We start from the raw sequence: 15094 nt of genomic DNA, 5'->3' as shown, positions 1-15094 counted from the left end.
TTTTCTAATGTGATATTTATATATAGTAACGTATATATATTTAGACGTTACTGTGTTTTAAATAGCAAAAAAAAATTACAGATTTTTCTCTCCCAAATATTTTTTTTAGTAGTTGACCATTTACATCCATTCTCCTATAATCACAACAAATTGTACATTTCCATCAATTCATTCTTCAACAATAACAACATTTCACATTTAATTTTAAAGAACGCGCACAACAATATACATTGAGAATGAATCATCAAAAATTACAATCGTTGAAAATAATATAACTAATGTTTGTGTTTTCATATATATATGAACAATTATATATAACCAATGTTTGTGTTTTTATATATATGAACAATTATACATAAAGAATACATGCGAAACACAATGATAAAACAGCTACAAATGGATGCACATGAGTTGAATTTCTCACCGTCAATACATGAACAGCTACTAACAGATGTGCAACAACATGCTCCATATTACCTAGAAATGATAAAACAAACTCAGCAAAGAAAAATACGATAATATCATATTAAAACTAACACTTAAGGAGCAACACGTGGAATATAAAGAAATGTCATCAATACTAAAAAAAAAAAAAATGATATAAATATAAAGTAATTAATTATTACCTGAACCGCTGCAAGTAGACGATCTAACATTCAAACAAGGTGTGGAATATCTGTCAAGTGCAGGGTAACCTGGGAAATAGACAACGCACCCAAATTAATATTATATATTTATACATAATGCACATGAACATGAATTAATTTTAATTGATTGACAACGCGATAACTTTATCACTTACCTAATACACACATTAATTGTTACCACATGTATAAATGATTCATCAATTTGTTAACAATTGCCAATCAATGTAGAAATAAATAAGAGAAAATCAGTCTGGTCGGGCGTTGTCAAAATCATCACTCGGATCAGTGTTGTTAATTCTAGTTAATAGGAACGGCTCACACCCGTGGTAGGTGTCAAAGACCCGTCACCCTGACCATCTTCGTAGACGTTCTTAGGTTTAGTCCGCACGACATAAGCCCAACTTGGGTTCCTTTCATCTTCGACGTAAAATACTTGGTCAACTTGTGAAGTTAGCATGTACGGGTCATCGGTCTCCCCTGTGGACAAGGCCATTGAAGTTGACAAGTACCCTGTCATACTCATCCACCTTGTACCCTCTGTCCCTCGTGGTATCCGCCCAATCACACTTGAACATGACGTATTTAGTCCGGTCGTAGTACTCAACTTCAATTATATCAGTTAACTTTTCCTAGTACGTTAAGCCATCAACGGTCGGCACACACACGCCACTGTTCTGAGTCCTCTTACCCGCATCATGTGCAATAGTCCGAAACAGTTTGTCATTAACCACGTACCTATTGTACTTAACTGTTGTCACCTTTGGGCCCCTACAATGCATAACCAGCTTCTCAGTCATCTCCGTTCTATGTTGATCGTCCAATTTATCGACCTACAAGCAACACTACGTAAAATGGTAAGTCAAAAGTTAAACATGCAATAGCTGAACATGTAATAGCTAAACATCAAATTATTCTTACGTATTCACGATACCAACTGAAGAACTGCCAATGATGTTGGGCTTCCAAGTGATTGTCCGTAGTTCGCCCTCTATCGCATGATAGCCTAAGCGTATCCATGTGCATCCTACAATTTATAATTTAAATTCATTATTTATTATTCTTCATTCCAGGCTACAACATTATAGAATATAACACATGCTAGAACTTTTTTTAGCTTACGTTCATAGTTGATTAAACTTGTCAGAGTTGAACGTTATATATCAGTGAATCTGGCTCAACTGAGTACGGTTGAGGCTGACTCGTGTTCCCACCCCCTTCGTACCATCAGGATTTCGTTAGGGTCTGTTGTGAAAGGTTGGTACGTTTTCCAGATACCTCGAGCAGAATATCACCAACTCGGTTGCTATGTAGCCTTTCGCAATGCAGCCCTAAGGAGCCGCTTTATTGCGCACACTAGACTTGAACACCCTGAGGCTCCTACATTTTAAAATCAGTCAATCACAACCAATTAGTCATTGTGATATATAAAAAACACAAACTAATTAAAATAATGAATATAAAAAATCAATATTTTACCTCTCCGCCAGATACATCCACCTATATTGTACGGGGCCCCCTAGCCTGCACTTGCGAACAAGGTGAACGACCAAATGAACCATGCTGGTAAAAAAACCAGGGGGAAATACTTCTTCCATCTTGCACAAAGTGACACAAATGTCACCCTCTAGTCGGTCCATGTCCTCTTATGTTAAATTTGTTGAGTATATGCCCCTGAAGAACGTGGACATCTTAACAAGAGGTCTAACCATATTATCTGGAAGTAACCGACGCAATGCAATAGGGAGAAGCTGTCGCATTATTATGTGGCTATCATGGCTCTTCAAGCCCGATATCATACGTTCCTTAAGGCATACACACCAAGAAACGTTTGATGCATATCCGTCAGGCACCCTTAGATTTCGAATCACCTTCAGAAAATTTATTTTCTCTTCATTGGACATTGTGTGGCAAGCTGCGGGCATATAGGTTTTACCATCATCGCCGATAAATGGATGCAGTTTAGGCCTCAAACCCATTTCTTGCAAGTCTTGGCAGGCTGCGAGGTCGTCCTATGTTTTCCCTTTGATGTCGAGAATTGTGCTAAGTATGTTGTCCATCACATTTTTCTTTATGTGCATGACATCAAGGTTGTACCGCAATAAATTATCTTTCTAGTACGGCAACAAAAAAAAAAACACTTTTCTTTTTCCACACGACATTGTCAGTTGTAGCTTCTGTCAATTGTCCCCTCTTTCGCTTCTTCTCTTTCGTCTTACCCTCACTCTCATCCCCAAATACCATCCCCTCCAACTGTCCCAGGATGTCATCACCACTTTGCACATTGGGCGCACATTCTCAATCTTGAGTGTCGTCAAATGCTCTCTTGTTGCTCCTCCAAGGATGATCCATCGGCAAGTATCGCCTATGGCCTATATAACAAATTTTTTTGCCGTTATACAACCATCTAGACCTTGTTGAATGCATACAAACAGGGCATGCCTTGACACCCTTGTTAGGCGACCCGGACAAATCTGCATATGTGGGAAAGTCATTAATTGTCCACATCAACTGTGCCCGCATCACAAAATTATTTTTCTTTGATGCATCATATGTTCACACCTCTATGTTCCACAATTCTTGTAACTCCTCAATTAATGGTTGGAGGTAGACATCTATACCTATTCCAGGTGAACTTGGACTCGGGATAATCAACGATAGTATGAATGACGTCTGTTTCATACACATCCAAGGGGGCAAATTGTACGGAACAAGCATCACTAGCCATGTGCTGTGGGAAGTGCTCATGTTCCCAAATGGATTAAATCCATCTGAGGTTAGACCAAGCCTCACATTCCTACTGTCGGCTGAAAATTTTGGATGTAATAGGTCGAATGACTTCCATGCCTCACCGTTGGCCGAATGCCTCAACACGTCGTCCTCAGTGCGGCCTTCTGCATACCATCTCATGTGGGGCGCAGTATGCTCCGACATAAATAGCCTCTGTAGGCGTGGGATGAGTGGAAACCACCGCAACACTTTCACTGGGCATTTCTTTCTCGACGATATGGGTTGACCATCACGGTCCAAATGAATTTCATCCTTCCACTTTGATTCTCCACAGATGGTGCATGACTCTAATTCCCCATTGGACTTCCAGAATAACATACAATCGTTACGACATGTAGGGATTTTCTCATACTCGAGCCCCATGTCACTGAGATACTTTTCCGCCTCGTACGTATTAGCTAGCAAACTGTCCTCACATGCAAGCAGCAACTGATTGATAAGCTCAAGGAAAGCTGAGAAAATATTGTTGCTAACTCCGCCTACACACTTCAAGTTGTACATGCGTACTGTAGCACTCAGTTTGCTATGTTTAGTGCCCTCATGCAGTGGCTTCTCCGCCTTTTTAAGCATGCCGTAGTACTTCTAAGTGCCACCTGCAGCTGGTGGTACATTTACATTTTCCTCACCCAATTGTTGAACACCCCCAGGCCCATGATTCTCTTCTCTGACTTTGTGCATCCGAATGCATCATGCAACATTGCATGCATGTCACCACCCTCTTCTGAACTTCCACCCGTCGCATCCGTGGACGGATGGTTCGATCGGATGGCTGCATCAGAATTGTAAGGCGTCGTCTGACTGTGATGCCACCAGTTTATGTAGCTACCCGCTGTCAAGTGTTCAAGTACATAATCAGGCGAGTGGAGGCGATTATTTCGACACATCTTACAAGGGCATCGAATTTTACCATCGGTCATTCTACAATTACTAACTACAAATTCCACAAACTCTCTACACCCGTTATTGTATTCCCTCGTACCTCGAGGCTTTGTAATCCAAGTCCTGTCCATATTTGTTCTATACGTACATGTCACAAATGAACACATATATAAGATAAAACTACAATTATTAATTGTTATTTAAACGAAGAATCCACACTTAATCCAGTTCCGTCTCTAATTTGATGATATTAATTTTTTTTTTTTTTTTATTGATAAAACTTCAGTCACATTGTGACGCATATCAACAATTTTTTTTTTTTTTTTAAAAAAAAAAAAAAAGTAAGTGAAACATGAATGAGTCCATATAAAATTATTACACCCAAGTGCAAATCCTTGATATATCTCTCACCTTGCTAATTCATTTCTTCAGTCTTAATTCATTAAAACTGTGCTACAACCACTTCAACAATTATTTCAATTTCAAATGCAAACAATCTCTTTGCTGGGAGTGTGAATTCCCTTTGAGAGAGGTGAGAATTTATAATGTCTTTGTCTTAGGAATGTCTTTTTTTAAATAAATAAATAACAAGAATGTCCACATTCTATATGTTTTGATTAATAAGGCACTAAATCTTTTTGATTTTTTTTATGCTTATTTTAATTAATTAATTAATTTATTTATTTTTAGGATATTGTTGTTATGGTTATACAAGAAAATTAAGACTGATAATTTCCTTACAAAATTGAGTAACTATTTTATTCCACAAAATAATTTCATTATCCACATTATTTTATCTCAATATCCACAAAATTTGCCTCAATAGTTATATGAATATAACTCTTTTTTCAGAATATTCAATATCCAATATCCAATATCAACAATATCCAAATTCAACAATATTAACAATATCCATTATCAAATATTCAATATCAACAATATATAGTTTCAATATCCTATATCCATTATCAAATATTCAATATTAACAATATCCAAATTCAACAATATATAGTTTCAATATCAAATATCCATTATCAAATATTCAATATCAACAATATCCAAATTCAACAATATTAACAATACCAAATATCCAAGTTGGCAAATATTCAATATCAACAAAATCAACAATATGAACAATATTCACAACCACGTTACTTGCAGAGGGGGAGACTGAGCAGAGAGATTAAGAGGGAGTGTGGGAGACAACTGTTACTGATCAGGGAGAGGGACATCACCAATGAGAGAGGGGGGTATTAGTTTGTAATTGACCACATTTTGTTTGACAAAATCACTTCTTTGTAATGATGCTTTCAAACAGGGATTCCGCTATTCAGAGTGCTTCTAGAAGATTCTGCACAGTTTACAAGTCAAAAAAATCGGATCCCTTACAGCCATCCAGACGACGTGATATACCGTCTGGACGCCCATCTGTCCAAAGCATCTTCTGTCCGGACCTTCCTCTGTGTCGATAAGCTTCGAACTGCTCTAGTTTGCATCCGTCTGGACTTTTCAGCAACATGTCCAGACGCCACTCAGTGTTCAACCAGCTATGAGATTCCCTTCCAAAACACAGATATAGGAAGATCGCTGCAACCGTCCGAACGACGTGGATTCCCGTCCAGACGCGCTCATCCATAAGGCAAGTATCGCATTCAAAATCCAGAAGTCCGGACGCCAGTGTTCATGGTCTGGACACGCGAGCATCCGATATGGAAATTGCGTGCATCAGATCAATCGCCCGGATGACCATTCCCTTGGTCCAGACACACGAAGCCTTGGTATGGAAATTACTTGCAGCGGTAGTGTGACCATCCAGACGACAGGGCAACATCGTCTGAACGCAACTCAAATCAGGAAAGAATTTCAGCGAAATTTTGGAAAGCCGATCGCACAGTTGTTCGTTCGGACGTCCTATGACTATTGTCCGGATGACGCCTAGGTTTTATTAAGCCAAACGCTCATTTGAACCTGCAGCTTATAAATAGAGGTCCCTAGGCTTGAGAACAGCAAGAATTCGGTATTGAATTCCTTAGTGCTTAGAGAGTTATATTGTAAGGTTATTGTGCTGAGTTAGTCTCTTTGAAGCCATTGATGTGTGTGCTGTTGCTGCGCTGATTTGAAGTCTATATTAGGTGTCGACCCTAAGGTAAAGGATTCCATTGAAGACCCTTTCAGGTAGGAGAACTGGTTGGGAGGCATTCGTGTTAGACTACACATTATAGTGCAAGGTATGACCACTGCATCAGGGGTATGTAAGTATTACTACTTTGTAACTAATCTTGTCTTCTGAATAGTGGATATCCTGGGTTTGGCTGCCCCGAAGTGATTTTTCTCTTAATTGAGTTTCCACATCGTCAACAAAAAATTTGTCTCCTTTAATTCTGCATTTAATATTTTGTTGCACACTGTTCACACACACAGTTAATTAGAAGTCTAATAATTTTCAATTGGTATCAGAGCAGGTACACTCTGTTAAGAATTTATTTCCTAAGTGTGATCCTCATCTCTTAATGACTTCTATTTTTTAATTACACTTTTTATCATGAATTCTTCTCAATTATCTAATGAGGATTCCAATATTAAGCTCTTTAAGGTTTTTAATAAATTGAAGAATGCTCAACATTCTAAACTTTCTCATAAAGAGCTTAAAAAGTTGAAGCAAAAAAAATAGTCTTTGATTGTTCAATTATCTGAATCACATGCTTTGATCGACTCTTTAAAATCTAAGAATACCATGCTATTTGATATTATTGATACACTTGAGAATAATTAAAAGAATCTGAAGATCTCTTGAAAAAATTCTCAAGTGATAATTTGAAAAGCATGCTTTGTATTCATTCAGATATTTCTAACAAGCCTGCTTTAATTGTTGATGATATGAGTACTTCTACTTCACATGCTTCTGATTCTGAATTAGATATTATGCATGTGGTAGTAGATACAGCTTGTTTAAAAAATTCTTGCTTAAATAATCATGTGATGCCAAAATCCAAGGAATCAGGAACACAAGGTAAGTTTGTTCCTACTTGTCATAATTGTGGGAAAATTGGTCATATTAGGCCAAATTGTTATTTGTTGAAATCCCACAGGCCTTGGATTAAGCAGGATGCTCTGAGGAAAGGTAAAGTTGAAGATTCTTCCTCATCCAAATATGTCCCTCCTCATAAGAGATATATAAAAGGTATGGACAATATTATGTGTAAGAATGCTAACCATATTTCTGCAGAAAAAGTCAAGCAGCATTCTAACAAAAGAAGTCTGCCCACCTGTCATCACTACGGCATCACCGGTCACATCCGATCCAAATGTCCACATCTCTAGGCTCAGAAGTCGAAGGTTCAAAGGGAGCTTCCAGCAAGTGCTACATCAGGCATTCTACCTCTGACAGCACATCAGGCTCCACGGCATTAGCAGCAGTTTATTCCTGCCAATCAAAGTGGCAAACCAAAGAAGAACAAATCAATGCGCTACAAGAGAAAGCAGCAGAAGCCCATTAGCTACCATGACTATGAAGGGTTTCTCAGTCTGATGCAAGGTATGCTAAGAAGAATGGATAACATGGACAAGACCTGCAAGCCACCGCCACGGGTCAAGTAGGTATGGGTCAAGAATGATGAGACCATTCACCCCTTGAGGGGGAGTGGACTCACCTAGTAAAGGTGAAGTCTCACCATGCCTAGGATTTTGGTTTCTAAATCTTAGTGCATGTCAAGTATGTTTGCATTGTATTATTTTTCATGTCATATCTTATTCATGCCTTGCATTCTGTTTGAGGAACCATCTATTTTATCCCTCATATTTTCTCTTGTTATCTTGAGAAACTTCTGCAGATATTTTTTTGGGGAATGACAGTTAAAAGCACGTCGAACAGCTGCTTTCTGTTTTTGTATTTCTAAACCTCTCTCCATGAGGACAGGTTTGGTTTTACCTTACATGCTAGGACTAGATGTTATTTTCTTTTCCATAAACATGTTCTTGTTGTTTTTGTCTGTTTTTCAACAAAATAAAAAATAAAAAATTGGGGGAGAAGATGCGAAATTTTATTTTTTCTCTTGATAGCTTTTCAGATATTGCATGTGTTTTTGCCTGATATCTCAGTTCATTGTGCATTGATTAAATATGTTTATATATGATTGAGAGTTTAACCATGATATCTGCTAAGTTTTCATGTTGTATCTTAATGATAGATAGTTATTTTCCTCATGCGATGAAAATCTGCATTATCCAAGGCTCCCCTAAAGTACATCATTTTCCTCTCTGACTTCTTGCTTCTGGAAATTCTAATGAGAGAGATGTTTTTGATTAGATGGTTAAATTGACCAAAATGCTAGTTGTACCTAGAGCCTAAAAATTCTAGCATTCTCTTTAGGTTGCAACACCAACTAGAATCAAGCACTAATTCTTCAGTTTTCTGTGCTATATGCTTATATTCACTGCTTATGTGCTGAAACAAGCCTTGTCCTTCATGGTGAAAGTAAAATTTTACCTTGTCCTTCATGGTACAAGTAAAACAATTAGGTGCTGCATCTTAGGAGAGGAGTGTATTAGATGAGGGTGGCTAGGCCCTAGTAATTAATAAGGTTTGACTTTTGACTGATCTTTCATTGATTTTCTCTCTTGTGTAGAAAATCTAGTTATTTTTTGTCATATCAGTTAAATTCATACCTTTTGGGAAAAGTCTTCACACACACGCATTGCATGAGTTGAGTAATCTATTTAAAATTTCTATTTGTAGGAAAATTTGTGCTTATTGAATACTTAACTCTCATTTATATCTTTGCATATTTTTGCAATGCTATTTGACTATTTTATTAGTTGATTATACATGCGTGTTCTGAAGCTAACTTTAGAGAAAAATATTTTTCTGCAAATTTTTCTCCAGTTTCAGATTTTCAATGTGAAGCGTCCGGACGGACCTATTCTTACGTCCGGATGAGCGCAGTCTTGCCGTACGCTGTCCTAACAGTAGCCGTTCGGATGGTTACGTGACATATCCAGGTAGGATCTCTTCAGGTTTAAGACTTGCGTCTCTTTCTCTGTCATACACACATCTCTCCATTTTTATTGATTTGTCATGTCATGTTGTGAGTTTTTCTCGTAGATTTCTCCCAAAATTTTGGCACTCTTTGCATATCTCTTCTCATCGCATGATTTTCATTATGTCTTCCGTTATTCTTTTAAGTTTTTGTGCTTTTAGAATATTAGAATATTTGTTGGGATATTTTCTTGAGATAGTGTGCATGAAAATCCTATTTTGTCTGTGTGTTGGGTTGATATTGATATATCTGGGTCATTTGGATTGCGATCTTTGCTTTTGTAATACTTAGGCATCCAATTGACAGCTGTCATATTACCACTTTCTTTTAGGACTAATATGATCTAATATTTCTTTGTGGTGTTATTTTTGAAAATATTTCTGTTTAAATCTTTTCAGGAATATGTCGTCCAACAGCTCCCAGCACAATATCTGACATATGGATCCTTTGGAAAACTGACCGTTGTTGAAGTCAGATGTTCAAATTCCAAAGGTCTCAGTATTAAGATGAGCTTTTTCCCTTAGCTCATGCAGAGCCTTCCGTAGCATTCACTCAGACCTGTATCAGTTAGAGGTTCAGTGGTGAATCTCCTCATTTATCTAACAGACCAGTTGCTTAGAGGATGTCAATCTGTTGATAATCAGTTTCAAGCTTTGCAAAATCAAGAGATTGAGGATTTTTCAGTCCATGGTTCCCGGCTTCCTGAGCTAAAAGCTGAAGTAGTACAAATCCAACCTTTTATACGGATTTCTCTCTGTTACTTAATTATAGTGGATTAGTAGGATTTGGTACTTGGAGGATTTTTGTTCCTCTCTTTTGGGCCACTTGTAGACTGTTCTCTATTTTCCTACTATTCTGGATTTTAGAACGTTTTTGTCTATGGATTTTGTATACTTTGTTTACCCTTGTCCTGTTGAGACATCATCAAGGGGGAGTATTTTGTTACTGTGGTCTTTCTATACTCTGTTTATCCCTTGTCCCTTTGAGACAAAAATGGAGAGTATATGTTTGATTTGGACCGGGATTGTATTTTTAACCGATCAAGTGATTTTTGTCGCAGAATGGCCAAAGGAAGAGTTTGTTAGTTTGTAATTGGCCACATTCTGTTGGAAAAAATCACTTCTTTGTAATGATGCTTTTAAACATGGATTCCACTATTCAGAGTGCTTCCAGAAGATTCTGCACAGTTTACAAGTCAAAAAAATGGGATCCCTTGCAGCCGTCCGGACGACGTGATATACCATCTGGACGCCCATCAGTCCAAAGCATCTTCCGTCTGGACGACGAGAACTTTTCATCTGGACCTTTCTCTGTGTCGAGAAACTTCAAACTGCTCCAGCTTGCATCCGTCCGAACGTTTCAATAACACGTCCAGACGCCACTCAGTATTCGACCAGCTATGGGATTTCCTTCCAAAACACAGATATAGGAAGATCGCTGCAACCATCCGGACGACGTGGATTCCCGTCTAGACGCGCTCATCCATAAGGCAAGTATCACATTCAAAATCCAAACGTCCAGACACCAGTCTTCATGGTCTGAACGCCCCGAGCATCAGATATGGAAATTGCGTGCATCAGATCAACTGTCCGAACGACCATTCCCTTGGTCCGGACACACGAAGCCTTGGTATGGAAATTACTTGCAGCGGAAGTGCGACCATCCGGATGACAGGGCAACACCGTCTGGATGCAACTCAAATCAGGAAAGAATTTCAGCGAAATTTTGGAAAGCCGATCGCACAGTTGTCCGTCCGGACGTCCTATGACTATTGTCCGGATGACGCCTAGGTTTTATTAAGCCAAACGCTCATTTGAACCTCCAGCCTATAAATAGAGGTCCCTAGGCTTGAGAACAGCAAGAATTTGGTTTTGAATTCCTTAGTGCTTAGAGAGTTATATTGTAAGGTTATTGTGCTGAGTTAGTCTCTCTGAAGCCATTGATGTGTGTGCTGTTGCTGCTCTGATTTGAAGTCTATCTTAGGGGTTGGCCCTAAGGTAAAGGATTCCATTAAAGACCCCTTCAGGTAGGAGACCTGGTTGGGAGGCATTCGTGTTAGGCTACACGTTATAGTGTAAGGTACAACCACTGCATCGGGGGTATGTGAGTGTTACTACTTTGTAACTAGTCTTGTCTTCTGAATAGTGGATATCCTGGGTTTGGCTGCCCCGGAGTGGTTTTTCTCTTAATTGAGTTTTCACTTCATCAACAAAATATTGGTCTCCTTTAATTCCACATTTAATATTTTGTTGCACACTGTTCACACACACGGTTAATTAAAAGTCCAATAATTTTTAAGGGGGAGATGAGGAAGAGCAAAGAGAGGGGGTGCGGGGGAGATGTAATTTTTTGTTCCCAAATTCCGCGCAGAAGTACCCCGCGCAGCACTATTCTCAAAATGTTTCAGTAACGCATAATACAATACCACGTTATTACATTTACAAAACAGTAATGTGCAAATAGTTGTTACTATCATTTTCAAAAGTAAGGTGCACGTTACTTAATACTAACACGTAAAATAAAAAACGTTACTAGTTAATTCAATATTCAACAGAATTAATATTTAATACGATATTTAATACAATAAATAAATAAAAATTATATTTATTAAAAAAATAAGTTTAAATATTATTATTAAAAAATTTGAGCGATCAGGATCGATCGAATGATCTATTGATCCTATTGGTTCATCCCGATGGATCGGATAATCTATTGCTCCTATTGGTCTATCGCGATCGATCAGATGATCTATTGATCCTATTGGTTCATCCCGATGGATCGAATGATCTATTGCTCCTATTGGTCCATCGCGATCGATTGGATGATCTGTTGATCCTATTGGTCCATCCCGATGGATTGGATGATCTATTGCTCATATTGGTCCATCACGATTGATCGGATGATCTATTGCTTCTATTGGTCCATCGCGATTGATCAGATGATCTATTGATCCTATTGGTTCATCCCGATGGATCGAATGATCTATTGCTCCTATTGGTCCATCGCGATCGATTGGATGATCTATTGATCCTATTGGTCCATCCCGATGGATTGGATGATCTATTGCTCATATTAGTCCATCGCGATTCATCGGATGATCTATTGCTCCTATTGGTCTATCGCAATCGATCGGATGATTGATCCTATTGGTCCATCCCGATGGATTGGATGATCTATTGCTCATATTGGTCCATCGCGATTGATCGGATGATCTATTGCTTCTATTGGTCCATCGCAATCGATCGGATGATCTATTGATCCTATTGGTCCATCCCAATGGATCGGATGATCTATTAATCGATCATATTGGTCTGCGCAATGGATCGGATGATCTATTAATCGATCCTATTGGTCCATCGCGATAGATCAGATGATCTATTGCTCCTATTGGTCCATCGCGATCAATCGGATGATCTATTGGTCCATCCCGATGGATCGGATGATCTATTAATCAATTCTATTGATCTATTAATCGATCCTATTGGTCCATCCTGATGGATCGGATGATCTATTAATCGATCCTATTGGTCTATCGCGATGGATCGAATGATCTATTAATCAATCCTATTGGTCCATCGCGATCGATCGGATGATCTATTGATCCTATTGGTCCATCATTTTTTTAAAATAATAATTGAAATTTATAGTAAAGTGGGCATACTGTCCACTTAATCATTGATACTAATGTGATATTTACATTCACGTTACTTTTTATCTCCTAGTAACCTGGGTAAATTTGTCCATTACTATTATAATAACCTTATTATTTGTGAGGTAAGTATAATTGTCTCGGAAAATCGCACGAAAAATCGCGCATGCTTATGTTTTTAGAAACAAGAGAAAATGCCGCGTTAGTGATATACTAACGTGTGTTTCCTTGCACATTACAGAAATGTACTAACGTGATACATATCACGTTAGTCAGTTAAATCATCAGTAACATGGAAGAATTGATAGCGTTACAAGTTACTAATGTCAGTAACGTGCAATTGACGTCACGTTAGTATTTTTATATTATTAGTAACGTGCATATCAGCAAGAAAAAAAAAAAAAGAAAAAGAAAGAAAAAAAAGAAAAGAAACAGTCCCTTCTTCTTCCTCGCGGCCGTCTGGTTTCCCCAGCATATTCACAGACCTTTTCCTCTGTCTCACCTCTCTATCTCCGACGTTCTCTCTTGTCTCTATCTCTGGCATCACTCGTTCGACCACCGATTAATCAAGGTATGTATTTCGATCAACACTAGTTTTTTTTTTTTTTTTTTTTTTTCATAAATGTGATTTTTTTTGTTTTGTTGAATACTGTTGATTGTTTTTTATGTTTGTTGATTGTGTTGTTGATGATTGCTTGACTAATGATTGTGTTGTGTCGTTGTAGTTCTATGGGCAGTTTAATAAAATGCATGTTGTGTACGTTGGGAGGGATGTTTGGGTAGGATTATTGACTTGGGGTTTTGGGTAATTTCGACTTTCAAGTGTTTCAAAATTTCCAGCAGCATTTTTGTAATTTCACATGTTTGAAATTATGAAAATGCCCATAATATATTAAAACAATGTCGAATGTAATGTTTGTTAGTTTGACCATGACAATTGGGATAATTAATTTCAAGTGTTTGCAATTCCCAATGGGCATTTTCGTCATTTCACATGATTAATCTTACGAAACTACTCCTAAATATAAAATTAACATTGAAAAAAATGTTTGGTTGTTTAATGTGACTATTGGGTAATTTCAAGTGTTTGAAATTACCTGAGGGCAATTTCATAATTTCACATGTCCAGAATTACAAAAATGCCCCTACATATAAAATTAAGATGTATGTTCCTTAAATAAAATTTAGGTATACATAATGTGTCAATTGGGTGATTTCATGTGTTTAAAATTACACAGGGGCATTTTCATAATTTTGCACGATTGAAATTACGAAAATGCCCCTATATATAAAATTAAGGCGTATGTTCCTTGTACTGATTTCTCTCTAATTCACAGGTTAAGATGCGTTCTCCGAGGAGGAGGTTTCGAGGTTTTAAACTCACATCACGGAGGCCACTTGTCGAGCAGACACCGTCTAGGGATGACAGTGCTAGCCCTAGTGTGCAGCCAGCATAAGGGTCGAGATCTGGCGAGACTGTGGACACACTGACAGCGTGCTGACCGACACCGTCTAGGGATGACGGTGTTAGCACTAGTGAACAGCCAGCATAGGGGTCGAGATCTAGTGAGACTATGCACACACCGGCAGCATACCGACCGACACTCCCCGGTGAGCTTGGGTACCAGTCCCCACATTCCCTAGCAGACACCTAGCATTGTTCACCAAACCTATCGGGCATGCACGATTTCATGACCAATTTCGATACTCCTTCCCCTACCCAGATGGCAGAGTTTTTCAATGACATGGAGATTGGAGACGTTGGTGGTGCACATGTTGCACCTGCCATGGACATTATTGAACAGGAGCTAGCTGAACAAGACTTGCGCCCTGACCAGCTCCTGTTGATCGGTATGTAACTATATATATATATATATATATATATATATATATATATATATATAGTTTCAATTTATATCGCTAACAAGTAATGTGTACGTGTTAGGTCCAAATTCCAATGGTGACAATCAATACTGTGACGACCATTTTTTTTTTTTAAACATACATAAATGGATCTTCACAGTGGCACAACTACTTGTCGCTCAGCCAACATAACGTACGCGTTCCATAACATGTACTTGATAATCAGAGTTACA

At 38.2% G+C, this 15094-nt stretch overlaps 1 long non-coding RNA gene across 1 annotated transcript; it reads right to left on the bottom strand.

Moving 5' to 3' along the window:
- Positions 1–390: 390 nt before the first annotated feature.
- Positions 391–7733, bottom strand: LOC133868090 (uncharacterized). The gene is made up of 3 exons (XR_009900285.1): positions 7580–7733; positions 627–695; positions 391–477 (listed from the first exon to the last, which is right to left on the bottom strand). It is a non-coding gene; the product is annotated as an uncharacterized LOC133868090 (long non-coding RNA).
- Positions 7734–15094: the final 7361 nt, after the last annotated feature.

This window comes from Alnus glutinosa, chromosome 5, assembly GCF_958979055.1.
Source record: "Alnus glutinosa chromosome 5, dhAlnGlut1.1, whole genome shotgun sequence".
Lineage (NCBI taxonomy): Eukaryota > Viridiplantae > Streptophyta > Magnoliopsida > Fagales > Betulaceae > Alnus > Alnus glutinosa.
The sequence above is the reverse complement of the archived record's forward strand: the minus strand, read 5'-3'. Positions and strand labels throughout refer to the sequence as shown.